Source organism: Hyperolius riggenbachi, chromosome 6 (genome assembly GCF_040937935.1).
Source record: "Hyperolius riggenbachi isolate aHypRig1 chromosome 6, aHypRig1.pri, whole genome shotgun sequence".
NCBI lineage: Eukaryota > Metazoa > Chordata > Amphibia > Anura > Hyperoliidae > Hyperolius > Hyperolius riggenbachi.
In genome coordinates, this window is record NC_090651.1 from 62,119,981 (window position 1) to 62,147,958 (window position 27,978).

The following is a 27,978-nucleotide window of genomic DNA, read 5'->3' on the forward strand; positions in this document are numbered from 1 at the left end:
CCGCGATCGTGCTTTCCCACTTACCACATTGCCATAGGCTTACATTGCTGCATAATCAATGCAGTAGGCATGGATCATGTGGCAAAGCACTGCAGAGTTTATGGCAGCCTTGTGTCGATTTTGCTACTTCTTTCACAGCACATCGACATAGTGTGTAAGTCCCCATAGCCTTACATTACCCTCGTGATGAGCTGTGGTGAGGGAGTATACCAACGAAAGAAAATGTGGTAAATGTGAAAGGGGCCTAATGCAGCTGTACTAATAACAAAATGTGTTTTGGAAAAAGAAAACGTATTCTTTTGAGAAATAAACGTTGCATATATTTAAATAAAAAAATAATTCCTATTCATTCTTATCTTCTTCTGTAGTTTGTTTGGCAAATCCATTTTAGGGAGGTAAAATTTCCATGTAATTGAAGTGAGTGCATAATATTAGGTAAAATAGCAATAACCTGTGAACAAGTAAGTGTAATTCAGTTGGGATCCCCTTTCTGATGATTCACAATGGGTGTTGATTATTGGGGTGATATTTAAAGGGGCACAATGGCGAAACATTGTAAAATTTAAAATATGTGCAAACATAGACCAATAAGAAGTACGTTTTTTTCCAGAGTAAAATGAGCCATAAATTACTTTTCTCCTATATTGCTGTCACTTACAGTAGGTAGTAGAAATCTGACAGAAGTGACAGGTTTTGTACTAGTCCATCTCTTCACAGGGGATTCTCAGCAAGGCTTTTATTCTTTATAAAGATATTCCCTAAAAAGGATTTAAACAGTAATGCTGGCCAGCTTCCCTGTTCGCTACACAGTTTTTGGCAGTTGGACAGAGCAACTGCCATTCACTAAGTGCTTTTGAAATAAATAAATCCCTTAGAATACCCTATAAAGAGATGGACTAGTCCAAAACCTGTCGCTTCTGTCAGATTTCTACTACCCACTGTAAGTGACAGCAACATAGGAGAAAAGTAATGTATGGCTCATTTTACTCTGGATAAAATGTACTTCTTATTTGTCTCTGTTTGCACATATTTTAATTTTACAATGTTTCGCCAAAGTGCCCCTTTATTGGTACTTTCTAAAAATGGTAATGGCTACTGTGTCTTGAATATGCCTCTGTTCGGTTGAAGGGCAGATGTTTTGGATTTGGTTGATATTGGGCAATATTCACCAAATCTTGGTAATGATACTTCTACTTACATACTGCTGTACGTACATTTTTTTTAAAAAATACATCCAGGCCCATTTTGAATGATCTTTTACTGTATGTTCTTCATGTTGTCCAGGCCTGGGTAAATTTAACGGCCAAGATCCATGTGCTCCGAAATGAATGACTTATACCACTGCCAAATGGATGCCAAATTGAGTTTTACTTTTTGAAACAACTTACTTTTACTAAAGTAAAAACTCACAATTCACACTACTGCGTTATAGTAAAATCTATTTCCACATGGTTGTTTACTAAACAATGGAGTTTACTGCCAAATTGAGTTTTACTCTTTGAAACAGGCAAAAAAAAAAAAAAAAAAAAAAAAAAAGAACTTACAGTCACATTGAAAAAACAACTTTTCGACTTCTTAAATGTTGAGGCGGGAATGGGGACTGGAATTATCTTGACAGGATATATTATTCAAGACTGGTTACTGGGGTGGAGGTGCCCGGTATGTCTATAGTCAATCTATTTGACTATGTACTACAAACTTCTATATACTATATATATATACTATATACTATATATGGTAATCGCTTACCTCTCTGGAAGATATGACACCAGTGAACTGAGAAAAAAGATTTATTCAACACAAAAGATAACACTACACGTTTCACGGGTACTCTCCAGCTTCCCCAGGTCAATTCAAAAAGTTGTACCTACAATTATTTTTTACTAAAGTATACTTACTACTCACAATTCACACTACTATGTTATAGTAAAATCTATTTCCACATGGATGTTTACTAAACAATGGAGTTTACTGCCAAATTGAGTTTTACTCTTTGAAACAGAAAAAAAAAAGAACTTACAGTCACATCGAAAAAAACAACTCTACAGACTTCTTAAATGGCAAGGCGGGAATGGGGGCTGAAATTATCATCTTGACGCCTCTGACAGCTTATATTATTCAAGGCCGTCCCTTACGAGAGGGAGATCAGGCGAGACGTAGCACAGAGGAAAAATACCTTGATGCTGCCAAAAGCTTTGTATGTGTGCAAATGAGGGATAACTACATTAATAAACTGCACAGCTGTGCCCGGACGATGGGCAAGAGCTTCGCTCACAGCCTCATCCTCCTCCTTGTTTACATGTGTAGTCAGAAGGGTTTGAGAACCAGCTGCGGGCTGCCTTGTTCCTTCATGTTTCCTACACGTTAAGGGCATTTAACACTGAACGATCGGCTTCGCTGTATTCATTTACTGCTAATTTATCATGTCACGTTTCTTCCTCCTCTCATTTTTTTTGCATTTGAGTAATTGTTTTTACTTTGCCCATGTTTTTCGTGCATGCTGATGAGCTGACATATGAGTCTTCCAACAAACTAGGGCAATATTTACCACTAAATCATAATGGGGTACATTGGCTCATACACGTCACAGATTACTTGGTTAATTGCCCCAACTTCAGTGTTCCATCCATGGCAAGAAATAATTTAGTTTGAGCAGACTGAAAAATCTACCAGTAATTCTTTTCTTTTTAGGTCTGATGTGTTGAAGGAAGTATGGATTCTGAAGTGATCATTTTGACACTAATACACTGCAGCAAGTGAGAGTAAGTCTGCCCTACATCTAGCATATATTGAAAAATGCACTACCCTAATGTGGGCGCGGCGTTAACCGGAAAAAATAGAGGGTGCAGAAAATAGGGTATAAATAGTAAATTTACCGATAATCTACTACTTAATTGATATAGTGAAATACCGGTAATATTTGCCGATATTTCTTTATAACCTAACCTCTCTCTACTCTCACACAGAACCCTCCCCTGGTGGGCAACTAATAACGCCCTGGGTGGGCAATTAATAACCCCCAGGTAGGCAACTAATAAGTCCCGGTTGGGCAACTAATAACCCCCCCAGCAGGCAATTAATACTCCCCCCTCCATATGGATAACTAATAACTCCCTTCTGGTGGGCAATTAATAACCCCCCTGGTGACACCAAACCCCCCTCCAGTGGGCAACTCACCTTAACACCTCTAAATCCTACCCCTCCCCCCTTCGGCTGCCTACCCCACACCCTAAACATGGGCGCCCACTAAATATAGGTTTCCGTTGCTATTAGTAGCTGTAGTTCACAAAGTGTGCGGCCCCAGCACTCGCTATTAAGCAGGTGCCCATTTTTGTTGCGCTTCTTTTAACTGGTCCCCATATTCATCTGACAGTGTATGAGTGCCACAGCGGATACTCTCACTGTAGCCACGGTCAGATTTATATCTCAGGAGCCTATAGAGAGCCTATAGACAGGGCCAGTTCTAGCTACAATGGGGTCATGGGGCAAAAGTAACTTGGGAGCCCCCAGCACAGCCCCACCCTTCACAGAAAATTCACCACCAGGGGTACACGAGCTGGCTACCAGGCCCCTCCCCCCAGTCACACTATATCTTTAGGTGTCCATCATAAGTCCCCCAAAACCATTGGTGGATTTGCCATTATTACCCTTCTCTTTTACCCTACAAATGTAGCGTGTACACACAGCAGAGTTTTATCTAATCCAGACAGGACACAGAAGGCAGCACTGTGCTCTATGCTCTGGACTTCATCTCTTCCTCAATCCCTACAGGCATGAATGGGGTTACCATAGCTGGAGAGGAGGGGGAGACACCTTGGGGGGCCCCTACAGGCTCTGCCCTTTTTACCTCTATGGAAGTGCTGGTCCTGCCCATAGAGGAAGCCTTGGGTGCTGAATAGTACAAATCCAGCCCGGATAGTTTATAGCTACACACAGATGCTTCATTACCATTGTCTAGGGTTTACTAGCCATAGCTACACATACCCTTTAACTAATTACCTCTAGACAGAAAATAACACACTTGTTTACCAGTAAATACCACATGTTTGTCAGAATATGTCTTATTAGAACAGACTAATCCTCCTTTGCTTACAAATGGCTTTTGCAGGTTTTTGTGTGTTTTTGCTGCATTACTCTCTGTAACAAGTGACAAACTTGGCAGGACTTAAAGAGGAGACAGAGAAGAGAAAAGTAGGCCACACAAACTAGAGACTTCAGCTGTTCCCCGAAGGAAAACATTATGTTTTGTCTTGCTTTTCCAAACTGATATCGCCTTGAGATAGAAACAAAGGCTTCACGCTGCTCGACGGAAAGAATAACACCCTGCTGAACTGCAGCTATATACAGATTTAGGATGGCAGCTAAATATTCAGGCACAATCTGACTGCTAAGAGGCAATTCTTAGTAAGGATGCTTGTATGAACGTGCATGCTTGACTCCTCCTTGAGCATGCATGTTTCTACCTATAGACACACTTGAAGGGAGGAAGCGTGCCTAAAAAATTAAAACAATTGACATATGAAAGAAATATTAAAAAAAAAGGTTGGCTTACCTCTATGAAGAAGGAGATAGCCGTAAATGGTAACACATTTATTAAATAGAAAATCGGACACTCAGTTGATAACGCGTTTTGTTAAGCACAGTCTTAATACAAGTGGCCATACAGATCTATAGAGATAGAGGTGCTCCTAGCAGGAAAACCGCTTATCCTCCCTCCAAGTGTTAATTACACCAGCCTCCATATATTGGGGAGCGGGTTAGTGTTATAGGGCTTTTACCCCTAAAAACCCCATCTTCTTCGGGAGTGTGATCTGTAACATCATAGAGACAAGAGCCCAAGTGAGGACGGGTTTTCCTCACTGGTTTTAATACTGTGGTTGCGAGTCTTGCAACCCACACTTGTGAGTATATTTGACATTGTTACTTGGCTCATAGCCTTGATATACTACACTATCAGGGGCTCCTGGTGTCCCTGTCTCATTTTTGTGTCCTCTGGAATGTTATACCCAATTTCACTGGTCCACATACCACTGTTATCCCTATAGAGTAAGAAGAAATGAGACACAGGAGACAATGCAAGCTTGTCTTGGAGGGGAGCAAAGCATAGAAGCAATTGGCCAAGATTTGCCAGCCCAGCAGGGTCCACCATAGGCTACTGTGCACTTAATATAGGAATCCACTTATTGCCAGGTCAGGGACATCATCTGATCATCACCTTAGACTTCTGTTCCATGTTAGGATTGTTTATGATTGGATCTGGTGGCAGTCTGTTGTCTTTATAGGCAACTCCATGCTAGGCAGGAGTGTAACTACAATAATGGAACTCTGTAATAAGTAGTTGCAGATTGACTAAAAATTATTTTTATAAGTGACGGTTTGATAATAGCAAAGCTTTGATGGGGACTCTCCCTGTTGTTCATTCCCTCTTCTGTCATGAAGACCATCAGATCCTGGGAGCCAATCTTCTAGCGCTCTTATAATGAGTGGGTCCACCATGACCATCCCATAAAAAGTGTAGTCATAATATAACCTGTCCTTATGGGAGTGGGGGAGGTAGACCCTCTATTGAAAAAAGAAATGGTAAGAAGTCTGGCCCCCCAAAGCCCTGAACCTCTAGTTATGCTAATATTTTTGATCAGCTACCACTGAACTTTTTGAAGACCCGTAAAAGTCCTTTTTAGCCCCACACCCCTCTGCTGATTTCTCAACATGCTGTTTAAGGTGTCAACTATTATTATTTGTTATTTATATAGCACCAACATCTTCTGTAGCTCTGTACAACGTACAAAACATAAAACTTAGGGGAGCACAGATACTTAAGCAGTTCAACACTGTACAGCCATAACAAACAGTGACACATGTAAAGATACATACAATCAATATGTAGTTTGAAAAACATTACCATTACTGATAGATGTTCATTTCATAAAATGCACAAAATCAGGAAACAAAAGGAGGAGATCTCTTTCCTTGCGAGCTTACAATCTAGAGGGTATTGGGGTGGAGACACTGGGGGAGTAGACTGAGAGATTAGCAGATGAGGCAGTGAGCTTTAAATTCTAGCAGTGGCAAATGATAAGCTTGTCTGAACAGGTGTGTCTTGATGGTACATTTGAAATTTTCCAGGATTGGAGAATGACGGAAAGGCTGTTCAAAAGGAGAGGTGACACTCGTGGGAAGTCCTGGATATGTGAGTGAGAGGAGGTGACCAAGCTAGATAACAAGAGGGTCTCTTTGGAGGACTGAAGGTTTTGGGATAGAAGATATCTGGAGATTTTCAGTGCAAACAGCTCAGGTAATTTTCACTTCCTCCAGGAGTAGAAACAACTGTTGCTTATTTTCCACACCTGTACAAACTGAGTGACTGACAGAAAGCTCTGACACGCTCACCATTAACAGATTCTATTTCAATCAGTGAGGAGTAGCTAACTGTCAGAATTCAAATACACACCCTTAATCCTGACAATATGTAAAACTGAACTATAGAGATTGCTTATTTCTCCAAAAGGGTGACATTTCTCCTAATGACTGTTAAGGGGAATATGAAGTAAAAATGCACTTATGAGATAATGAATTGTATGTGGTACAGCTAAAAATAGAGCATTTGTAGCACAGATATGAGTCTCTTATTGTTTTTCAGTACAGGAAGAGTTAAAGAGTAACTGTTATGCTGGGCATACACAGACTTTCTACCCGGAGGAAGCTAGATGGCCCATGCCATCAAGAGAATGCACAATACAAACAATTTCAAATTAAATGAAAGGAAAACAAGGATACTGCAATACATCTGTTATGTAAGTAGAGGAAGTATTTATCTACTTACATATGTGTTTTCTTTGGGGGGGCATGTTATTGCTAATAGTTCCTCTTTAAGAAACTTCAGCTGTTATCTATGCAAAAGAGCTTCTCTGAGCTCTCGACCAAGCTTGGCTAGCTACCGTGCTGTTTTCTGAAGCACTTATCTCAACCTGCCTCTCACTGTTTCGGGTTTACTACAGGAACGTCCAAAAGTCATTAGCTCTCCTCTGTTTCATAGTTTAAAATACAGAGTGTAGTTTGTAAACTGCAAATATTAGAGAATGATGCAGTGTTATAGAAAAAAAAACTATATAACTGAAAATAAAAATACAAGACTCTTTTCTTTGCTACTAATGTTCTACTCGTTATCCACACTCAACATATCATTGATTATATCATACTTTTTTTTAGCTTTTGTGTCACTTCAAATTATTCCAACAGAGTAACCAAGCAGCTCAGGGTGACCCAAACTACTAGGAATGTGTAGGGGGATAAAAGGGACCAAAAAGCCCTCCTACTAAAAAAAGCAAAGCTTGGTGTATTTGCCTTCTTAAAACAGATTTCCTTCTGTTTTAAGAAGGCAAATACACCAAATTATTCCCTAAATCATTGCAGGACATGTGTGAGCGCTACATAAATGAAAATAATATCACCTTAGTCTAGTCTAATATTTTTTTTTTTCCAAACATGCATCAGTTCATTTACTGGGGTATACTTATGCTTGCTGCACAGTTCCTACAACCTTTGAACAAAAGTGGAGTGTTCAGGCAGGCCAATCATTTCACGATTGCCTTCCTCCGCTTAGTTCCTACAAGTCTTGAGATTCCAGACAACGGAAATGCTTTCACATGCATAATTTCCCCCGAGCCCCAAAGCACGAGATTATATTCCACACTACATATTATAGATATTGAAGCCCCTTTAGCGAATTGCGTCGCCAACTCCAATTTTTTTTTAAAATAATAACGCTCTCTTTCCCATAATATATATTTTTCTCATCCTCTCCTGAACTTGTCTTCTTTTCTGAAACCAAGACGCAATCCTAATTGTTTGGGAGCTCTAACCAATTTCCAGACAGCCTCTATATTATTATTTTTATTTTTTTGCCTCCTCCATGGACCCGCTCAGTCTAATGTTTTATGCAACCGCTAAAGGCGATGGTTTATGCGCGGGATATCTCAGGAGAGCTACCGTCTTGTACACAGTCAACTTGAAAGGAACCAAACATGAATACAGCAAGCCCTTATAAAGCCATTAACATTTATTAATTTGGCACACTTGCTGGAGCATCTTTTGTGTCTAAAACAAAAATGTAAAAAAAATAATAATAATAATAATGTTTTAATGCTTTATGGGCTAAGAGACATTTAAGCAAATTCAATTAATTAAAAAGACACATTACGTTATTTGCGAAATAGCTTTATTTTTCTTGAGCTCTTTCTGTGCTGGAAGAACGAAAGGCACAGATGTTTAAATACAATACTTAACAAGCATTGTAGGACTACCATTAGGATTTGGCTGGTGATGAGCTTCTGTTGGAGGAATGAGAGATGGAATACAGAAGGGCACTAGCTCAGGGCAGATCAATTAGCTGTCTGCGATTGTTCACTTACCCAGAGATATTTAACAGCTTCCAAAATATTTGGATTTAAACCGCAGCCTCAATATTTAAAGGAGCAGGGCAGCCATACTATCTCAGGGGAAAAAAAACACATATATAAGTAGATAAATACTTGTTCTTCTTACATATGTATTGTACTGTCCATGTTTTGATTTCAGTGAATTTTATATAGTAAATAAAGAGAAAACTGTTCCAGGCATTTTCCATCTTTACTGCCTCTGACTGAAGCCAATGCTGATGTCATTTCCTCCCTTAATTTTTTTTCTCGCCTGCCTGAAATGGTGTATGCATTGCCAGACCTCCTCCCCACTGAGCTCTGTACTAAAAACTGCACTTTTTAATATCTTTTTTTTTCTTTAACAAATTATTTTTATTTTAAAAATAAACAAGATATAAATACAGATACAGAAATGACAGCACTGTTCTCCAATATGAGAGAGTTAATGCAAACAAACGATGCATGTATGAACTCAATGGACGTATGTATTTTTTCAACAAAAGTAACTATGTAAAACATCATGGCAACAGCATATAATCGTATTATATGTGCATAAAATGGTTTGAAAGATAAACAGCTGTACATAGTAGTAAATATATGTATGCACTTTCATATCTAGCTTACTTTGTAAACACCTGTGAGCACAGCATCGATCGTATTTCTGCAGCCTCTGCACAGGGGTGAGGTGTATTTCCCTTCTCAGCCCCCTGTCACGCTGAACTGCCCTCAGCCAATAAATGAGGAGCAGGAATGTGGGAAGAGAGATAACTTCCCTCTCCCCAGCAATGTACCAGAATAGAGCCAGGCTTACTGAAATAAGATTCATTACAGCAGACACATGTTTGATTACATTGGAATGCTTACCATGCAGACTGCATGTAGACTACATAATAAACGCAGAGCAGCAGGTAAATGGAATTTTCTTTTATGGCTGACAATCCCACTTTAACCACAAAGGTGTAACTACAGGGAAGAGAGCCCTTGCGGTGTCTGAGCTAGACGAAGGAGGTCTAAATACTCAACTTACCACTAATATAGCCCCTCTCCCTTCAGATCAGTAGTTGTTGTGGCCACACTTGTGATGGGTGAAGCCAGTCAGGGTAGCCACACTGTTATGTGGGGAGGTGACCACAGTGATCACGCTTGCTATAAGATCCCTGGTGGGTGGGACGCTAAACTGCAGTGGAAGGTAAAAGCGGGTTTTTGAAAATAGAGCAGATCAACATTTTTGCAGCATGATAATTAAAAGGTCACTCTGTAGGGAGTTGTTAGAACCTCTATAATGTCCCCTCTCCCTCCTTCCACCTCTGTCCTTGTCTCGCCACAGAAATCATGCCCCCCCCCCCCCCCCCCCGCCCCAGCATTGATGTGGGCAAGGTCAAGGAGGGCCAAGGTTGATTGTCACCCTCACTTGGTGGGAAACAAGTGCTTGGCTGAGGTAGGGATTTCAGATAGCCCTGACCAGCATGTCGCTACCAGAGACAAGAGACCTGACAGACTGCGGGAAGGTGAGAGGGAGGGGCAGACGAGGCTGAAGCAGGTTGTTGTTGGTGCAGACTTGGTCACCACTGATAGCTTGTACTTCAGACTTCTTTTTATTGCAAAGATATTACTTATAATTTTAAATGAATATTTTATCATCTCAGTTCTATGAAGTGCAATTATAATAAATAAAAAATATGTGAAGTAGGGCATTAAAAACTATGTAAAAATAATGGGACCAAAATCCAGCATACCTGTTCATCACAACCTGGTTACCTACAAGTCTGCAGGTGGTATGTCTAAAGGTGCCCATTAACAGTACAATTTTTCACTAAATGCGATCCTTTGATGCGATTTGAATGATCGTAACTAATCGGAAGACAATTATCGATTGTTCACATTTACAGAACAAAGTTTTCTTCAAATTCATAGAAATCCCACTTTTGGGTGGAGAATGGGAAGGGGCTGCTGTCTGCTGCACATGAATGTTACACGTGGAAGTAGGGGTTGTACTCAGAACAGGAAGATGCTGATGCACATGCATGTTACATGTGGAAGTGCAAGCTGCAAACAGAGTAGGGAAGGGTGCTGTACATGGATGCTACATGGGAAAAAGGTACACTGCTTCCTTTTGCAGAGCTGTTAAGCTACCTGAGCCTGGTCTTAAAGAGAAACCGTGGCCAAGAATTGAACTGCATCCCAATCAGTAGCTGATACCCCCTTTCCCATGAGAAATCCTTTTCTCAAACAGACCATCAGGAGGCTCTGTATGGCGAATATTGTGGTGAAACTCCTCCCACAGTGTGATGTCAGGACCACGGTCCTGGCAGTTTCCTGTCTGTGAACCTCATTGCATTGTGGGAAACAACAGCTGTTTTACAACTGCCCAAAAAGCAAGCAGCATCTCTTTCCACTGACATCACCTGCCAACAGCAAAAAAGTCACCATGTGATAAATGTCAGAATGTAAATCAGGTATAGGAAAGATTTTACAAGGGGCAAACACTAACTAAATCATTTATATTAAAGGGAACCAGAGATTAAGTACCCTAATGTATTTTACCATATATATCAATGGGAACATGACAGTAAACACTCTCTGTTTCATTCTTCTCTGCTAAATCTGCCTGTTATCAGCCCTGATACGAATCCCCGACTGAGCTTTCAGTCTAGCTTTGCCCGGAATGATTATAGCTGAGTCAGTCTTCTGTGATGACTTTTCAAGACCAAGCCTGCCCCCTTGTGGCTCTGCTTTGCTGCTTCGAGGATACATAGCAGCAAAGCAGAGCAACAAGAGGGCAGACTTGGGCTTGAAAAGACATCCTAGAAGACTGACTCAGCTATAATCATTCTGGGAAAAGCTAGACTGAATGCTCAGTCGGGAATTCTTATCAGGGCTGATAACAAGCAGATTTAGCAGAGAAGAATGAAACATAGAGCAGGGTAGGTGTTTACTGTCATGTTCCCATTGATATATATGGTAAAATACATAAGGGTGCTTCGTCTCTGGTTCTCTTTAATTATTGTAAAAATTAAGCACTTTTTTTATTACATTATTTTCACTGGCGTTCCTCTTTAAAGGATACCACAGTCGAAAAAAAAAGTTTGCAGCAGTGTGTGGGGGGTTAAAATTACATACCATTAGCCAGTCCTGCCCCCTCCGTCTGCCATTGTTAGTCTCCTATAAGTTCCGGTGCCCGGCGACTTGATTGACCCTCACCCGGACATACTGCGCCCTGTGCGCGCAGTATGTCCTCCCCTCTTCACTTCTGGCCGGCGCATAGCGATCGGCTCAGAAGCACGTTCATTCCTCTGCCTCCCCATGCTAATCATGTGACGCTAAGTGTAATGGAGCGCACACGCAGCGCAGGGGAGGCTGAGGAATGAACGTGCTTCTGAGTCGATCGCTATGCGCCGGCCAGAAGTGAAGAGGGGAGGACATACTGCGCGCACAGGGCGCAGTATGTCCGGGTGGGGGGGTCAATCAAGTCGCCGGGCAGCGGGACTTATAGGAGACTAACGGCGGCAGACGGAGGGGGCAGGACTGGCTAACGGTATGTAATTTTAACCCCCCACACACTGCTGCAAACTTTTTTTCGACTGTGGTATCCTTTAAGGCCTCACAATGCATTGCTTCAGGTGGGAAAACATTTAGAACCGGCCCTGTATATGGTACACTTCCACACTGCAGAAAGGCATGACCTCAGTGGACCACCATATTATTTGCGCTGCCTATTCTAGCGGAGTCCATCATTGTTTGACTCCCCCCCCCCCAAAGGGGTGAAACAGGTGTTAAAAAATGTATTCTGGTAAATAGGCTTTCATTTTCTTATTTTCTGTTCCATGTCTGGGAAAGAAACCACTGACATAAACCGTTTTTTTTAATTTTCCAATTCCACCCAGTAAACTCCATGGAGAATTTAAGACCTGCTGGAAAAATTGATTTGAATGATAAGTGACAGCCATTCAGAGGATGAATACCGCATTACCTATCTCACGGCCTGCGCAGATCACGCTCACCTATTGTACTTTGCATCTCAATGAGGCCCTTTATATGGAATTTTCCCATTTTGTGCCCTGGAAGAATGAGAAATAAACGCCAGCCGGAGGCAGACGTGCAGCCGATACACGGGATTATGCATGGAAAGGCAGCGTACTTCCCATTCTGATATATTAACCTCCTCCCGAGATGAAAAGTAGTGAGTTTATTTGTAAACAGGACCCAGAGGAAGCTTAAATAAATGAGAAAATGGATTGATATAGTCGAGAGACACGAGACAGTCTCTTTGCAATTCATAAGTCACGTCACTTTTGTGTACTGTGAAATCTGCAAATTCCTGATAACAGGAGGAGGTGCTCAGTCGGGGACTAGTCTATACTTAAAGACCAACTCCGGCATCAGACCTAACATAAATTCACCAGCTGACAGCTTAGTAAACAGAGTGTAAAAACGACGCCTTGTTTATGTATACACTAGGCCAGATTAATACTTATCGTGCTCATCCCATTTCTTGTGCAGCAGCGCCCTCCTATTCCACGTGTATCCCCCTCTTTCATGTAACTTGTGGGTAAACAGACGCGCCAGCAGGACAAAAACAATTATTAAAACTTTTAAAATATGCTGGGAGGCAGTGGACTTACCTCCAAAGAGCAGACTAGACAACTGTCTGGCATAAATAAATACATATTTTATTGGTACCCCAATAGATGCAACACGTTTCGCAGGTCAAAGCCCGTTTATCAGGCAATGGGCAGGGGACAAAAAACAGTTGCTGTCACACAACACATGTAGCGCCTCTTTCATGTGTATCATCCACATACAGCAGCCCCTATCTTTCATGAATTGCTCCCTTGGGCATCAGCTGTATTTTTCATGTGCAGCTCCCCATCATTTGTAGCAACCACTCTTTCATGTCCAGGTTCCCTCATTGGGCTGCAGCCGCCCAAGGCCTGGACCGTTGTGGCCCTGTGTACACAGCACATAGCGAGGTCGCCTCCCCATGGTGCTGCCTTGTTAAAGTGCACCTGAACTCAGCACTTCCTCTCTGCTCTAAAAGAAAAGCAACATCATAATAACCTTTAAAGAAAAAAAATCTTTGTTACAGCTGATACTAATCCTGCAATAAATCTGCAGTGTGTCTACATCCTGCTTTCCAACCAGACATAGGTTTAGCATCCTGTGATTACAAATTACCTGCTTTGTGACAGCCAACTGACAAAGCTGAGAGATCAAATTACACAGGTTAATAGTCAAAGATGAGGGGGGGGGGGGGGGGGAGGGGTGTTGACGGACTAAACTCTCTTCTCTTTTGTCCTATTGCAACACTTTCTTTTCCTTGTGTCCCATTGACAGAGATCAGGTCTACTTTAAACCACTTGCAGTTTATCTAAATAATCTATTTTCTTCACTTAGCTGTAATAAGGTGAATTTGAAATAATAATTGAAAGAGGAACTGTGACGACACATAGTAGAATGTAGTAAATTATTCAGGATACTCACTTTTCATTAAATATCCTTGTTTCAGCATCAGAAACACTTCTTACAGCAATATATTGCTGTATATTGGTATGTAGCCCCGCCCTGCCACTGCGGCTTAGCCTAGTTTATTATATGCAGAATTCTTCCCCCCTCCAAAGCAGTCTAGACTCTAGGGGACCAGAGACCTTTTTGACTGACTTTAGTACTCTCAGTAAATGAATCACCAAGCAGGACTAAAGATGTTCCCACCTGTAATACATTTCAGAAAGTAAATCAGGGAGAGGACATTTTTTTTACAAAGAAAAAAATAAAAATGCACTGGAAGTAAGCCTTTTCCCTGACTTCTGCACAAAAATACCTCCAAAAAGATCAATCAAGTATCATGGTCAGTTCAGTGACTCAAATTAAAATGAGCAGTAGAGATGGTCAATGAAAACTGCATACACTTTACGTGAAATTTGCATGCATAATTCAACAGTGTGTACCAGGCACTGCAGCTATGACAGTGGTGCCTCCACTTGGGGGATTGGGTGCAGGATATGGAGGTTACTTGTATTACCCCAATACCCTAAAATTAACTCCTAGCCTAATTTATCCTGATCCCAACCTTCCCAAAATATCCTAAACAAATATTATGACTTAGCTTTGCCCTAACACTAACCTCCTCCTTCTGCTTCACACCAATTTTAGGCTTTTACCAAACATGGTGCCTTCAACAGCCCTACCTAAACCAACACTAACCCAAACCTTCAGTTCAGCCTACAGGTGGCCACTAACGATACAATTTCCCAAATGATCATTTATGAACGATTTTTTGTACGTACGATCAGAAATGATCGTTTGGGACCACTAATGAACAAAAAAATCTCCTAACCATTCTGATTAGATTGACAGGATCGATCCGAAAATCAGATTGATTTCATTAATATGATCTAATTGGTCAGGAGATTTTTGTCTGTTAGTGGTCCCAAAGGATCATGTCCTGGGAAAGGAGGGGGGGGGGGGGGGGCGGGGTAACGTGTGCATCAGTGGAGGGTCAGAGCCAGCTTGCTCTGCCCCCTTTTTTTCAGTTTGTTCTTTGTTTAAATCAATCTGCATACAAACAAACAGACGGAAATACAACTTTTTCCCTTCAGCCATAAACTTGGATAAACTATTTGAAATACCTGACATACTTGCTTTCTTCTATTTCTACTTTTGTCATATGTCATTTTGTCATAAAAAGTAATTTCGTTGCGTTACACAAAGACAGTAAAGTGCTTGAATTGCTTGAATTCTGTGCTCTCCGATGTAATTTTGTTATTTCATGGTGTTAGAGAGGATCAAAATGTCAGACTTCATCTGACACATTGATCCACTTAGGGTGCCACCATGGCGGAATAGATTCTGCAACATCGGTCCGCCAAATGCTCCCACTTAATATTTATATTATGTGGCGTAGTGGAGGAGGGTGGGGTCGGTGGCGATCACATTGTGGGACACTTTGAACTGCAGAGGCTGATGACGCTGTGCTGGATTTCATCTGGAAACAGTGCCATCTGGCAGCTGACAGTTTTTCTATGTTGGACTATATCCAACATTGGTCCTACAGAGGAAAAAGCCAATGACCGACATAATATTTGAAAAGGGTTGTTAAGGGATAACTAACCCATTGACCATTAAGTCTAGCTTTTGTTACTCCTTAACTTCTCCATTACATTTGCTAGTGATAGACAGTCAATGAGGTTCTAGTAAGTCTGACTTGCATGTAAATGTAGTGAAGACTGTTTGCACTTTGTACTGTCACTGCACCAAGCAAAATGGAGTGTAAGGATTAACATGGACAGATTTTATATATTTGAGCCTCAGCAGCCATCCAGGCTATGGGAGTTGCCATGGGGAGTCAGGGAAAGGGGTGTGGTCAATTAGGGGAGTCTCATCAAATGTTTGTATGAGGTCCCCATGAATTATGCACTAGTGCTGTGCACATTTAATTTAACCCTTTAGCAGCCAATTTTAGAGGTTTGCAAGTGCTCCAGGCCTATTTATTTTAGCACATTTTTTTATTTCTCATTTGTTACATTTCCTTGCTACCAATTAGTACTGCTGCAATGTGTATTTTTGCCCACTTGTCCCTAGGGGCAGTGCGAGACAATAACAGAGGACTTCTGCTTTCAGTTTCTATATCCTCTGCTAGCAGAGAGACATCAAAGCATTCCAAGAAATTACAGCACAACAAGTTCTGCTTGCTAAGGTTAAAAGCAGTGCACTTACTGTATCTCAAACAAGATATTTATTTTGAAGCTAATAATAAATTAAACAGTAATGACAGTATTATGCGCTGTACATTAGTTTGTACTCTAGACCTTTGCCTGGACAGCCTGTGCCCAGAAACGGCCCTAATATCACCCCCTTCCAAGTCATGCAGCCAGCAGTGAAGCCGAATGCTTAAAAAAGACTGTTCTGCCTCATGAATGAAGTTCCTTTTTTCATTCCACCTTTCTGATCACAACCTCAGCTAGTTTATTTAATAATCAACTCTGCAGAAAGTATATTATTCCTTCCGCTCCGTGCAATATGAATGCAAATTTGAGTTTAGGAAACAATCAGAGTGATGAATTAATGGAAGCACAGAGAAGAGATAGCGGCTTGGAGTGCCCCTCCCCCTGGGGGAATATGTTTAATTCTCCTGGAAATTGGAAACTGTGTTTGCTCCTATAGAGCTGTGTGTTGTGATTCACCTTGGGATTACAGAGCAGCGTCTTCAATGGCGAGCGGTGTAATGACCTGATTCAGGGCGGAATTACATAGCGGGGAGTGTGCCATCCGTTTTGTTGGCCTCGGCTGGATACTAAATTAAAGTGTGTGTTGACATTAATGCTGTATCTCTGCATATTCATCCTTTTGCAGAGGTTGGCATCTGCCTGTCGCCGTGCAGAGAAGGAAGATTGCTTATCTGTGAGGCTGCTGGATTTGCCCGAACTTGCCGCTGTCTTGTAATGGAATATCTTCATATCTTCACAGGGCTGCATTTCATGATAGAAACTAGTTTATATTCAGCATTTTGTGGCCGTATTCAGGTAGTTGGAAAAATGTCAAGGCTGGCTCAAATGGAATGTTTAAACTTCAATTTTGTCTGTGTGAATGGATAGGTTGCATGCTCTGTGATGTCACTGAACTACAGCGAATAGCAGCCTGTGCTGTGATGTCACTGAACTACAGCGCTACCACAGAGGCAAAGTGGGCAATTGCCCTAGGGCCCCAGAGCCTGTAGGGGCCCCCCATCCTATACCTGCCTGCAGAGAACGAGGAAAAGGGGGGTTGGTGGGGAGAAGGTCGGAGCACAGTGCTGCCTCGTGTCCTGTCTGGATTATGTAAGACTCCGCTGTATGTAAACTCCGAATTTGTAAAAGAAATAAGAATGGGAGTAATGAGAACCCAACAATGCTTTAGGGCATAGGTTCTCAACGTGTGGTACGCGTACCCCAGGGGGTACTTCTGATGATTCCAGGGGGTACTCGGGCTTGATATACTTAACCAAAAATAACAAATTTAGAGTTTTAGAAAATGATACATCTTATTTAAACAGCACCAAATTAGTATTTTAGCTAATTAATAGAAATAGTTAATGCTTGGAAATGGTTTAGAACCAATTATAATGTACTACGATTAAATATATATTTGTTAAGGAGTACATGTGATAATGTTTACCATGCTAGGGGGTACTTGGTGAGTAGAGGGTTTTAAAAGGGGTACATACCAATAAAATGTTGAGAAACACTGCTTTAGGGGATATATGATGGACACCTAATGATTTTGTGTGGCTGGGAGGGTGGTGGGATGGGTCCTGGGAGCCGGCTCGGGGCTGCAGGGGGGTGTTGCTAGGGCCCCCAAGGTACTTTTGCATGGGGGCCCCATTGTAGCTAGAACTGGCCCTGGCGAATAGAAAGCCTGCATTGTCATGTATATGCTGCATTCTTAGTAATGTCACTGTTGTCTATTAAAGCGGACATGAACACAGAACTTCCTCTCTGCTCTAAAAGATACGCAAAAGCATAATAATCTTCAAAGAAAAACATTTCGTTGTTACAGCTGATACAAATCCAGCAATAAATCTGCAGTGTGTCTACTTCCTGCTTTCATGGAAGCAGACATATTTTTAACATCTCGTGTTTACAAATTAGCTGCTCTGCCTTGGTAGAGGAGATTCCTGAGCTGACACAGCTGAGAGATCAAATTACAGTGGTGATTAGACACAGATGAGGGGGAATTAGACAGGCTAAATTCTCTAAATAATAATAATCTGAACATTTGTATAGTGCTTTTCTCCTGTCTGACTCAAAGTGCTCAAGAGCTGCAGCCACTAAGGACGCACTCAAGGGGTCACCCTGCAGTAGGAAGTCTTGCCCAAGGACTTCTTACTGAATAGGTACTGACCCTAGCCAGGATTCAAACCTTGATCTCCCATGTCAAAGGCAGAGCCCTTAACCAGCACACTATCCAGCCATACATACAGGGTGCATTTTTTTCCTTGTGTCCTGATGCCTGTGCATTTACAGGAACTGAGTATCTGTAGAGTAGTGGGTGGTATCTCATGAATCAGAGCTAGCTGTGTTCCTACACTTAGGCCCAGAGTGTTGCATTGGGTGTAACAACCCACTGAAAATCATTAGATTGTTTACATGTAGTGCAGAAAAAAAAATTGGGATCTGCAACTTTTTCCCTGATGGCACATGAGAAACATAGCGCCACCCCTCATTATGTATGGGTATCCTGAAGACGTACATGTGAATCATATGAAATGTCACATCGCATCTGAACCCGCTGACCCCTAATTGAAACGAGCCCTTACATATCTTTAGTGTGCCAGCATGGCTCGCCTCCTTTCTTTCTCTACATTTTTTTTAGATGTTGCTTCAGGTGGGCGGGGAAGGCCTGGAGTGCAGTCACATGGGGTGAAGGGGTGGGCCCACTGCTCATACTAGCCACTCTTATATTAAAGGACAACTGAAGTGAGAGGAAACTTGTCAGATCTGACAAAAATGTCAGAGACACCTGATCTGCTGCATGCTTGTTCAGGGTGTATGGCTGGAAGTATTAGCGGCAGAGGATCTGCAGGGCTACCAGGTAACTGGTATTGCCTAAAAGAAAATAAATATGGCAGCCTCCATATACCTCTCACTACAGTTATCCTTTAAAATTCTCTGTGGCACTAGCATCTGAATGGACACAAATCTAAGGTGAAGCACCATGGAGCGAAATTGATTTTAGATGTTAAGTATGAGGTTTTTTTCTTTTCTTAGGTCTTAGGTATAGACACACTTTAATGCTAATCACTGTATGCAAACCAGACAATAATGTACAAAACAAGGTAAACTTGGGTGTAATAGCCTAATCTGATAGATCTTTAAAAAGACACTGAAGCGAAAAAAAAATATATGATATAATGAATTGGTTGTGTACTATAAATAATTACTAGAAGATTAGCAGCAAAGAAAATATTCTCATATTTTTATTTTCAGGTATATAGTGTTTTTTCTACCATTGCATCATTCTCTAATATGTGCAAATTACACAACACTCAGCATTCAAAATGATTCTTTCAGAGCAGTCTGTGAACTAATGACCTCTCCTCTGCCAGAGGAAAAGTAAATAGTTAACTAATAGAGATGTGGCGAACGGTTCCCGAACCGTTCGCCGGCGAACATCTCTAAATCCATGGGGGTTTTACTACTTCCGGGTCGCTCTGACCCGGAGTAGTACGCCTGCGCTGCCCGGCGAAGTGCGTCCTAGATCGCGCTCCTGTTGCCGGGCACTCTCTGCGCATGTGTGTGACGTCATGAATGACATCACGCTCATGCGCAGAGAGTGCCCGGCAACAGGAGCGCGATCTAGGACGCGCTCCGCCGGGCAGCGCAGGCGTACTACTCCGGGTCATTGCGACCCGGAAGTAGTAAGAGGCCCAGAGAGGTTCGCCAGGCGAACGGTTCGGCCCATCTCTATTAACTAACAGTTGAGATAATAAAAGTCAGAAAACAGCCCTCTCCACGACTTTTAAAGTCGAAGAGATAATGGCTTTTTTGTATAGAGATAACAACTGGAGTTTCTTAACTCTTCCTGTACTGGAAACAATTAGACTGATGTATCTGATCTTAATGTTTTATTTCTTAGCTGTACTACACATACAAATCATAATATCATAGTTTTTTTTCGCTTCAGTGTTTCTTTAAGCCTTGTACACGCACTAGATGGTCCTTGGCCAAGGCGGTTGTTTGTGGCCTCCTCTGCCAAAAATCTAGCGTGTGTACAGTGGCCCCTGATAACAGCCCAATTGCATGAGTAAGAGATCCATACTGCTAGATCATCTTGTCCAAGCACCTACTGTTCTCCCTCTTCACACCTCCCCCTCCGTGCCACTCCGCTGTGCACTGCTGCACTCCATAGCATCAGAACACGCTGATAGCCGGGAGGCTAGTGACATGTTTTTACACCATTGGGACCCAAACTGTTGCCCGAGCGATTGAATCTCAATCCCTGCAGGTGTCAGTGCTCATGCCTATATGCACACCTTATGTATGGTTGTATTTTTGGATAGTTCCATCAACGTTCAGTTATTTGGCCACAGTAAGCAGCATTTAGCTGTATTCCTTAATACACATTAGATGTATTTTCCCAGTATAAAACCTCACAGCTTATATAAACCGCCCCTTTGTTCCAGGATTTAGAATAATTACACCTTATAATATTAGTGTTTGGAACAATATGATTATTGCAGGCGCGTGTTTTTCCAACAAGTAAGCGTGTTTTTATTATACGGGCAAACATTACTTTTAATAGGAATATAGAGGCGCTTTCTATCACACAATATATTCATTACCCCTGTGTATAAACCATTATATTCACAGTACGTTGTGTTATTATGTGCACAGTGCAGGCTCACAGTGAGATCAGGAATATATACAAGAGACGTCTTGACTAACAATGTGTGGGCTAGTGCCATTTGTGCAATGCTATTACAGTTATACACAGTGCTGTATGTGTTTAAATGTACCTATTAGGAAAAAAAAAATAATGCTGATCTGCATACAAAGGAACAAGGTTCAGGGCTGTTATCCTCGGCTTCCCATAATTTTACCTTATTTATCAAAAAGTGGCAGCCTGTTAATGCGGGATTGTCAGCCATAAAATCATATTACATTTACCAACTGCTCTGTGTTTATTATGTAGTAATGTACTTCGCTGAGACTTACAAAGACTCCCTTCGGGCGGCGGCGGAGATAGCAGCATTTGACCAAATTGGTGGATTGCTGCTATGGGGAGCCAGCGCTACAAGTGGGACTGGGAGAGGGGAGGGAAGGCTCTATAGGACCCTCTCCTTACTTAAAGCGCATCCGAGATGAAAAACTAACTATAACAAGTAACTTGTCTATACATCTAATCTAAAGTTTAGATAGTTTACACAGCAAATCTAGCTGCAAACAGCTTCAACAGTTTATGATTATATCCTGTGATACAATGACAGTAGCCATGTTATGTTTGTCACATTACACACAGGCAAGCTGATAGCATCTCCAGCCCTCAGCCTGTGACAAACTCACTCCTCCCTCCCCCCTTCTGCCTCTGAAATCTCTGGCTAATAACCTCCTCCTCCTCCTGCCCAGACTGAACTCCCATAAGCCCTTGCTACATGGGCCTGAGTGCCAAGGTTCTCTGAAAAAGCTGTGGGCGAGGCTTGTTTAGTTTATAGGGAATTAGATTAAAACAAAACAAAAAAAGTATTTGGCTTGAGGAATGCCCTATAAACTATATGAAAGGAACACAATTATGCAATGAGTAAAAGTTTATCTTGGATCCACTTTAAGTATCTGGCTTTTTTTGTTTTTTTAAAGGTCGGTTCCCATTCACTTTAATGCTTGAAATCTGAACTGCTATTCAATCACAGAGACGTCTTATCTGTTCAGTATTAGCAGATCAAAGCTGACAACTCTGTCCAATAAGAAAGGAATAGAACTTCTGTAAACAGGTAGTGGCTACAATTCCTAAACAGCTTGTCAATTCTGCAGGTGGTTCCCAGGCAGTGTAACCAGAACATCTCTTGATACATGCTCCGGTTTTATTTAAAATGGACCTGAACTCAGAACTTCCTGTCTGCTTTAAAAGATAAGCAACAGCATAATAACCTTCAAAAAAAACTTTTATTTGTTCCAGTTGATACAAATCATGCAATAAATCTGCAGTTTGACTACTTCCTGCTTTCATGGAAGCAGACATATGGTTAACATCCCATGTTTACAAATGAGATCTCTGCTGTGGCAGGCAGGTGACACAGTTAAGAGATCAAATTACAACTTGTGATTAGTCACAGATAAGGGGGGGTTAGGCTAAACTCTCTAAATACATACAGGGTACCTTTTTCTATGTTTTCCTTATGTCCTGTGCAAGAGTTCAGGTCCACTTTAAAAAAATATTTGCTTTAATGATAGGCTCCCTTTAAGTCTAAGAGAAAAAAAAGATACCAAGAGAGTGCCGGCGTACCATGACTTCCATTTTGCGCAAATCTGGAAACTTATAAATGTAATAGACAGAAGATTAATCAATAGCCTTCCGAAGACCGGGAAAGTTCCCATCAATATGCTCTTTAATGCAGACAAACCTCGATTAGGCAAATAACTCACGGCGGAGAATCGCGCGCGGATGATGAAAAATAAAGCAAGATTTATGGCGGCTGGTTTTCATTAAAGAGCGCGAGACAGAATGGAAAAAAATTACAGGTGACGTGAAATATTCCCGAATCCTTGTCTCACCTTAATTGATGAAATGCTTTACACGATCAGAATATTTAATTCTGACTATTATTCTTTCCAAGGCTTGCCGCCGCCGAAGGGTAACGCAGAATATATTGAAGACGCCAAAATTCTCCCCAGGTGCTCCCATCATTTGTTTGTGTGATCCATAACCCAGTGCCAAATTCTTATTCAAAGGCAATGCACGGGTTTTTCTTATTTACTTATTACACTCAGTACTAAACCATATGCTGCTTTATTTTTCGAATCAGGTAGATAAGCAGATGCACGTGACACGTACATTAAATAAAGGTGCCTAGAAATTTGGGCGCCCAGTAATGCCAATAGTAAAATATTGGTATTAAATACCGATATTTTACTATGGCCAAACCTAACCCTACTCTCACAAAGAACCTTCCCCCCTGATCCCCTCTCCACCGAACACACTGCCTACCTAATGCCTAAAACTATCCCCTCCTCACTGCACACACTACCTACCTAATATCTAAACCCAAACTCCCCCCCCCCCCCCCCCTGTACACAATACCTACCTAATGCCTAAAACTAACCGCTCCTCTCCGCACACACTACCTACCTAATGCCTAAACCTAACACCCCCCCCCCTCCTCCACACATGCTGCTAGTTGTTTTCTGCTGCTTGGCAGAGCGTCATTATGCTGTTTAGGGAACACGGCACAGACTGAGCCATCTAAGAAACTTGCAGCCTCCAGCTCTGAAAGCCTGTGCCACAGGAAGTGGCTGATAAAGTGTCCTTGACCGAGATACGAACTGAATAGTTGGTTGAAATCTACGTCCTGCATGTCCTGCTGCTCCTGCCGATCAAGCCTCTCAGCCGCCGCCACAAACCTCTCGACCCTGCCGTCGGTATGATGGCAAAGCCCTGTGAGTCAGTCAGGACCTGCTTTCATTGGCTCCTGACCCTGTCATCGCAGTAAGCAAATCCTATTGGCTTACACTGATGGACAGCGTCCGGAGCCAATGAAAGCGGCTCCAGATCGGTGCACAGCAGAGAGAGGGACCTGCAGTGATGAGCATGCGGCATCACCGATAAGAGCAGCGGGACTCAGGGCCGGGCCGAGGCATAGGCTGGAGCGGCTCCAGCCTCAGGGCGCAGTGTAGGAGGGGGAGCACAATTCATTCAGCTGTCATTCCTAATTGTGTTTGAAACAGAAAGAAATAAGAAAAGGGGATACATAGCAGTGACTACAAGCCAGATAACTAGATATTAAGGTGTTGGGGAGGTTGTGGGCCCTGTGGCGCCTCTTAGTCTAATAGCAATCAGTGTGCGACGGCTGGGGTGGCAGGGATGGAGGGGCGCACTTTGGTGTCTCAGCCTTGGGTGCTGGAGGACCTTGTCCCGCCTCTAGCGGGACAACGCGGAGACTCGTCGGCAAGCGCCGTTTTGCGCCACTCTGCTGTACTGGCAGGCTCTGGTCCTTAAAGTGAACCTTAAGTCTCGTAAAAAAATGAGTTTTACTCACCTGGGGCTTCCCTCAGCCCTCTGCAGCCGATCGGTGCCCTCGCGTTCCCATGCCTGTCGGGTCCTGACGGCGAAACCGGAAGTGGTCGTCGGCGGGGACGGGAGCATCTCAGAGACACGGCGAATGCACCAATCGGCTGCAGGGGGCTGAGGCAAGCCCCAGGTGAGTAAAACTCATTTTTTTTTCGAGACTTAAGTGCCTCTTTAAGGGGCCAGAGACTACTGGTACAGAACAGGATAAAAAGCACAAAAAAGCTCTTCTTTGTTTGTAAACTAACACATGACAACCAATCAAAAATCAGGTCCTGTAGGTTTGATAATGATCGCTGGACACCGGTGACAGAGTGCACTCTGGCTATTGGGTCTGCCGTTCCATAAGGCCAATAATCTTGATGGAAAGCACGGGGGCAAAGGCATGTTGTACAGTGAATAATTTACTATGATATGCTATGGAATTATTCCACCAGGATCTCCTGCACAGGGCCTCTACATCCGTCTCTGCCTCTTATCGCATGTTCATGCAGCACGTGACGTGATTGGTATTCTTGTTGGGTCTCGCTGATCAGGTCACATTGACAAGCTGCATTATTCCTGCAAAGCTCCGCACACAAATCACATATTTATGGCCCGTGTGTAGCTTCTGACCCCCAGCAACAAACAAGTGAGCAGCTGGAAATCAGGGTGATATATCAGAAAAAGGTCAGGAGTACTGGAGAGCAATGGAGAAAACAGCCATTGCCTTACGGGCTTTACATCTTTTCTATGGGGACTAAGGCAGCTGTTTATTTAATGCCCCACTGTAGGCACCGCTCTAAATGTACCATTTAGCACAAGTTCCAATTGACCAGAGGCATAGAGTATGTAAAGTGGGCCACTACACACTCTATAAATCAACAATCACATGACACAAAACCAAAATCTATCTTACAAATACAGCCAGTGGCCTAGCAACAGGGGATGCAGAGGTTACAACTATAGTGGGGCCCCTGGATCGGGGGGGGGGGGGGGGACACGACAACCAGAGGCCCCTCCTTCAACCCCTGTACTAGCTCTTCTTAGCTACAATGCTGGTACATTTCTATATGTGCTTTGAATAGTGGTAATCATCAGCAAACTGTTCCCCATGCTTCTTTAAACCTCTGTGACATTGCAGCTGCCCTTGGCAGGTTTTGTGCTTCATGCCATGCAATTGTTATGTGCAGCATGCTTGAAAGAGAACCCGAGGTGTGTTTAAAGAATGTTATCTGCATACAGAGGCCTCTATCTGCCTATACAGCCCAGCCTCTGTTGCTATCCCAAACCCCACTAAGGTCCCCCTGCACTCTGCAATCCCTCATAAATCACAGCCATGCTGTGAGGCTGTGTTTACATCTGTAGTGTCAGTCTCGGCTGCTCCCCCGCCTCCTGCATAGCTATGGTCGATGCCCCCGTCCCTTCCCTCCAATCAGCAGGGAGGGAAGGGATGCAGGCGGGGACTGGAGTTCTGCAGGAGGCGGGGAGAGCAGCAGACTGACACTATAGAGATAAACACAGCCAGCTCTGACAAGCTGTTTGTCAGCAGCGTGGCTGTGATTTATGAGGGATTGCAGAGTGCAGGGGGACCTTAGGGGGGTTTGGGATAGCAACAGAGGCTGGGCTGTATAGGCAGATCCAGCCTCTGTATGCAGATAATATTCTTCAAACCCACCTCGGGTTCTCTTTGAAGGGGCCATATGTAAAACTCATACCAGAGCCTATAGTTCTTTGGCTATGCCACTGAATTCAGGTACAGACAGAGGCAGTGTGAAAGCGAGGCAAAAACAGTGCTGGAAATTTAGGCACAGCGGCGCCACCATAGGTCGTAATGTGAATTACGTCTATAGTGGCGCTCAGTCAGTAGTAATTTGGAGCTCAAATTAGTATAAAAACAGAGTAATTCAAATTAAGTCTTTCCCCGGGGTCAATGACGGCCTGGAGGTGGAATAGTAATTGACGCAGCCAGGACTTTTGCAGGATCAAGGTGAGCTGTTTTCAGCTTTACCCTTCACCCAAATTTCCCAGTGCCTGAATTACAAGTACATGTTTGAAAGAGGCCTAGTTTAATGCTCACCAGTATTCGAAACACTAATAGAGGTGATAATTATCCTTATCATCACTACTATGTATGTCATGAGGGTATATTACTGTTATTATTTCAAGTAAGGGCTTGTAATTAGTGACGGACATAAAACTGAAAAAAAATACACCTTTATTTCCAAAAAAATATTTTCACCATACATTATTATTATTATTGATTTATAAAAAGCCAACATATTCCTTGGCACTGTACAAAGTAAGAATTGAACATGGAGTACATACCGTATATACTCGTGTATAAGCCGAGTTTTTGGGCCCAAAACTGTGGCCCTAAAGTGGGGGTCTCGGCTTATACACGGGTCACCACCAAAGGGCAACCCCCCCCAGTGCACCACCGCCTGCATTGGCATGCTATGATGAAGCTTTGCGAGCCGCCATCCCGCCCCGAGCGTGGTGTGCATGTGTGCATAGTGGTTATGGAGCGCACAGTTTGTCCCGACAGCAACATATAGTAGGTGAAGCCTCGCGGCATTGCTCTAACCTGTTGGCTCCGCGCTTCCCCCTGTACTCAATTACTCCGGAGCGGTCTCCCTCCTCCTCCTCCTCCCCATCGAGCTGTTCTCCCATGTCCTGTCTCAGCTGCCCGGGTCTCGGTACGCTGCGAGTTACCAGGCATCCTCCTCTGTTGCACCACTATGATGCCCCCTAGTGGCATCACTACTGGAGTCATTGGGTAATTGAGTACAGGGGGAAGCGCGGAGCCAACAGGTTAGAGCAATGCTGCAAGGCTTCACCTTCTACATGTTGCTGTCGGAACAAACTGCGCTCCATAACCACTATGCACACATCCTAAAATATGCTGCACTGCTTGGGGGGGATGAGGGATGGCGGCCCTCAGCTCGCACAGCTTCATCATAGCATGCCAATCCTAGTTCAACAATGCTGCAGAAATACAAAGCTGCCAGTGACTTATTCAGCTTCTACTGCTGCATGCATCATATAACTTACAGGCTGGACGTCACTCAGCAGACTGACTGGAGGTTTGGATTATTTTCATGTCTTTTTAATCATATACGGTATATGTCAACAGGACTGGTGATGGATTACATAGCAGCCTATGAGGGAATTTAATCTTATTTAAAGCACAACTGTAATGTCAAGGATATGGAGCCTGTCATATCTGGGGGGGGGGGGGGGGGGGGCAGGATGGCGACTCTCAACCCGCACAGTCTAATATCTCAATCTCTGATCCCAATGAAAGGGACATCCTGATGTAACATCCTGTAGCCAAGCAGTTAAATTCACAGGGGGAATGCATAAAGGTCAGTTCCTGTATCACTTTTAAAAACCAGGTGAAATTATGTCCTGTGTCCCTGTAGCCAACAATATCTGCTCCAGCAGCTGCTGCATTTTCAACCGCCGGCTTATACTCGGGTCAACCATTTCTTCAGGGTTTTTTTTAAGGTAAAAGTTGGGGGGTCGGCTTATACTCGGGTCGGCTTATACTCGAGTATATACGATAATAATACAGACAATGGTGTACACCAATATACAAAATACATAATTAGAGACAAAATACAAAAACAATACAGAATACAGAATGCAGAATTGGTAATGACAGTGATAAAAGTAACATGATGAATAAATGCATAATGATTTCCAAGACACAATAGGGGGAGAGAGCCCTGCCCTTGTGAGCTAGTAATTGTACTAGGGATATATTTTAAATGTAATAACCGGGACAAATTGGCAAATAAAATGTGTGGCTTTAATCCAAAGTGGC

At 42.7% G+C, this 27,978-nt stretch overlaps 1 protein-coding gene and 1 long non-coding RNA gene across 11 annotated transcripts in view; one reads left to right on the top strand and one right to left on the bottom strand.

The window, feature by feature from the left end:
* The window catches only part of DAB1 (DAB adaptor protein 1), a 996,155-nt gene that overhangs the window by 820,174 nt on the left and 148,003 nt on the right, over positions 1 to 27,978 (bottom strand). The window lies entirely within an intron of this gene.
* LOC137520877 (uncharacterized) overlaps positions 1 to 27,978 on the top strand; it is a 169,001-nt gene that overhangs the window by 14,766 nt on the left and 126,257 nt on the right. Inside the window, exons 2-3 of the long non-coding RNA XR_011021958.1 lie at positions 2,692 to 2,762; positions 6,127 to 6,295. This is a non-coding gene — a long non-coding RNA (uncharacterized lncRNA). The remainder of the gene's footprint in view (positions 1 to 2,691; positions 2,763 to 6,126; positions 6,296 to 27,978) is intronic.